This window comes from Diadema setosum, chromosome 19, assembly GCF_964275005.1.
Source record: "Diadema setosum chromosome 19, eeDiaSeto1, whole genome shotgun sequence".
Classification (NCBI taxonomy): Eukaryota; Metazoa; Echinodermata; class Echinoidea; order Diadematoida; family Diadematidae; genus Diadema; species Diadema setosum.
The window spans coordinates 18814533-18819096 of NC_092703.1; positions in this window are offsets into that span (position 1 = coordinate 18814533).

Genomic DNA, 4564 nt, shown 5'->3' on the forward strand with positions numbered 1-4564 from the left:
GTGGCAACTGGTTTATATAACCTGAAAATCTCTCTCTCTGTAAAATACAATGGAACATTTAGTCGGGTATTATCGAAAGAAAAAACCGGGACATCCCATGAGACCGACACCCACGAGTCATACGGTCCACGAGACCGACATAAAAAATAGGTCCATGAGTCATACAGCCCATGAGTTCGACACTAAGCACAAAAGGCTAACGAGACCGACACTAAGCAAAGAAAGCCCACGAGACCGACACTGCACAATAAAGGCTTACGAGACCGACAGTACGCAAAAGAGGCTCACGAGACCGACACTAGGCAAAGAAGGCTCACGAGACCGACACTAGGCAAAGAAGGCTCACGAGACCAACACTAGGCAAAGAAGGCTCACGAGACCGACACTAGGCAAAGAAAGCCCACGAGACCGACACTAGGCAAAGAAGGCTCACGAGACCGACAGGATGAAGAGCGCCATCAACATGTCAATTACCTGTATAGGGTATTCCATGAAGGGGAAATTACATACTGGCGGGTGCAATTTCGTCACGCTATCGAGAGAGAGATTGTAACTTATTGAACAGCACCATCAACATATTAAAGACATCAAGTAACTAGAGGCTTTTAGAAAGAAGTTCTGTCACGATACGGGGAGCGACATTGTTACGAATTTATCTCTCTTTTTTAAAGATAAAATTGTCCTCTTCATGGGTACCCACCAACCCCCCCCCCCCCAAAAAAAAAAAGGTATGAAAAAATAATACAGGACAAGAACGAGTTTATATCGCAGCGATTCACCTTGATTTGTGGCTTGTATTGGTAAAATTATTCTCCTAAAAACGGTACATTTTTCATGAAATAGAAGAGCTGTTTTCATGGATGCATCTTCTTTTTCCGAATCATTAAAGCTACCTTAATAGACGACAATATCATTTTCTGTGAATTTGTACTAAATCAGCACCTTTGCAGATGACTGCTCCCCTTCCATATCATGTAAAGTAATTGTGCACTGCAACATTGAACATTTTGTGAAATATTTTCTTGTAAACTTCATTTCACAACTGGGTATTATTGTGGTTGGTTGATCTGAATGTCCACATCAATTTATTTTATTCATTTCTTCTAAGCAGGTGTATACCGGTATATTTTTTGCCGAAAGGGAAACGAGGGTGTTTTGACATTTTCGAAATGAATGTTGAAACATCTCATGCACTTTTACTGAATTTTGTTTATTTTTATTCTTTTTTTTACAAACACTCAAACACACAAACACAATTAAAAATCTTGAACAGTTCAGGGGGTGAGGGAGGGCAATTGACGGGGTAATCCCCAAGCAACTCTCTTTTTCCATCTCTCATATCTTCCTCATGCCATTATCTGGACACCCTATACAATAAATTGTTCTATAGGTGGCGCTGTTCATCGTGTCGGTCTCGTGGGCCTTCTTTCGTGGTCTCGTCTCGTGGTCGGTCTCGGGGTGCACGTCACGAGACCGACACCCACGAGTCATACAGCTCACAAGTCATACAGCCCACTAGTTATACAGCCCACGAGTTCGACACTGAGTAAATAAAGCCCACGAGTTCGACATCAAGTAAAATAAGCCCACGAGTTATACAGCCCATCAGTTCGACACTACACACAAAAGGCTCACGAGACCGACACTACGCAAAGAAAGCCCACGAGACCGACACTACGCTTAAAAGGCTCACGAGACCGACACTAGGCAAAGAAAGCTCACGAGACCGACCCTAGGAAAAAGAGGCTCACGAGACCGCACTAGGCAAAGAAGGCCCACGAGACCGACAGGATGAACAGCGCCACCTATAGACCAATTTATTGTATAGGGTGTCCAGATAATGGCATAAGGAAAATATCCCACTATTTTTCAATTCAATTCAATTCAAAGTTTATAAGAAGATGTGGTGAATATCGACAAAACCATTTTCAATTCAAGCTTTTCGCGGACATAGAATGTCTCACACAAGTTCCACATATCAAGTGAGGTTTTCATGATGAGCGTTTGGAAGGATGGTCATTTCAAACAGGATGCAAAGTTATTTTACTCATGTGGATGCGCATATAAGGGTCCAGGGCAGCGCCCACTGAACCCTATACAATACTGGTATGGGTCTAGGGCAATTACCCCCTGGGCAATTACCCCGCACCCATCCCCTGGCCCTAATCCTAATCCTAATCCTGAACCTAACCCTAAACCTAACCCAAACTCCTAACCCTAAACCTAACCCTAACCCTAATTTTTACTCTTACCTTACCACTAACCAGTATTTGGCCAGGGGGTAATTGCCCTCCGGGGGTAATTGCCCGGATACGTACTGGACTCGCCCATATAAGAGATTTTAGGCATCCGCATCGCCATATTGTTTCATTTTTTTTTCGGAACTGATTGATGGTGATTTCGTTTTTTTTTGTGTTTTTTTTGTTGTATTTTTTGGTGTGTGTTTGTGCCTCCGCCATGGAGTGTCGCCGGAGGCACTGCGTTTTTGGGTTGTCCGTCTATCTGTCTGTCTATAATTCCGTCCATCCGTCTTTTCGTCCATAATCAATTTTGTGGACGGCAATAACTTAAGCAATGTTTGAGTTATTCACTTGAAACTTGGCATAATTGTGTATGTATGAGTGGACGAAGCTGTGCCTATCTATTTCTGGGTGCACACGCTCAAGGTCAAACATCGGTCAGGGTCAATTATGAAATTCCACTACCCCCCCCCCCCCATATCTCTGTAACACCTACAGGTATTTTCTGAAACATACAAGGTAGAAAGATTGTCTAGAGAAAATTAAAAGCCATGGGGTCAAAGTTCAAAGGTCAAGCGCTATTTGAAATTGAAAATGTTATTTGCCCCCCCCCCCATATCTCAGAAATTGCTTGAGGTGTTTTTCATGAAACTTTGTAGGCCCTATACATGTACTTTAAAACAGTATTACATGGCAATGATTTTCTTGGGAAGTTTCGGGTTAAGATGACAAGGGTCAGAATCAAAATAAAATGTTAAAATTACGCTTCTTATACTGGGCTACTGGTGAAATTACAATATGTTCGATTCACAACATGTACTTTAGAGATGACTCAATACGCTTAACTGAACTTATGGTAGCATATTACAGCTCATGCATTTCTGCACACTGATTCTGTAGTGAAAGATTTTGGTCTTGGGGTCGAAGGTCGAGAGAAAGTGCTAAGATTTCACTATTTTTGTCTGTATTTTGGAAATACATGTTGTAGATTGAAGTATATTGTCATAAGGATTATTTTTCAAACATGAAACCATTGTGAATCATTTTGGAAATAATGCGCTATATATAGCGGAGATACACCGGTAGCCATAACGACATTTCTAGTATAGAGTTCCTTTGATGAATTTTAATGTTTCCTTCCTTTTTATTTTGCATTTTGCTGTTTGTACACCCTTCGTGACGTTTGCGTGGCCTCATAAACTTATTTCTAGGTCATGCATGGTCCATCCATGACCATGAAAGGAGAAGGGGTATAGGAGAATAAGATATATGGGGAATGGAAAGAAGGAGAGGAGGGACATGATGATCAGGAGAATGGGGAAGAGGAGAGGAGGGGAGGAGAGGAGGAGCATACAAAGGAAGAGGGAAATGTAAGGAACAGGTGTAACAACCCCCCCCCCCCCCCCATACAAGTTGATTAATTTCCGGAGAAACAAACATTCGGAATAACAAATATCAGTACCCGGTCTGGCATGTAAAGACAGGAAAGGGAAATATATGAACGGTGTATGCACAAATCGTTGTTTGTGGAAACTAGAATAGAGGTCGGGGGGGGGGGGGGGGGGGCTAAAGGACGCAGCCTACATCAAAGCCTGTGAAAGAACACGTCAAGGTGAAGGGAATACATGTATCAACGTTTACGAAGAGCTTCAATTACAGACGTTAGTTGGCATGGCAACGATCTCACAGTTCACAGTGGGGAAAAGCTGAAAGGGAAGAGGAAGAAGATGGCAGAAGACCCAAACGCTATTCATTCTGCTTACTCTAATGTCCAGTGAAATCTATGTGATTAATTTGAGTAGGCTTACTTGAAACTTAAGATTACAATGAACTGGCAAAATATTTATCCATTGGAGAACAGCGTACAGACATAATGTACAAGGCCGTCAAGGAGAGTGGGAATTTCAGTCAATTTTCAGATCCAAATACACTGTCTGCTGAAGAAGTCGGTGAGCAATGTCAACATTACTAATATGTCTCAGGATACAAAACGTTTATATTACTGGTAAATAGCGTTAAACATAATAGTGGAACAGAAAAATTAGTTGTCTTGATTCGTTATAGAAGAGAAATTAACAAAAATGTACGTAGCACTTTGGGTACACCATTATTATATATCTTTCACAGTCGTAGTTTATTGTCAAAACTGAATGGCTGAAGCCTATTTCACAATTTACGACACTTTTTTAAAATGTATTTATTTATTCATTTTTGGTAGGAAGCCCTACGACTCTGACAGGCTGCAAAAGGCTTGCATGTGCTCATACGAGTGTTGCACGAGTGATTGCGAGTGACATGACGACAATCACAACAGTCGCACGACC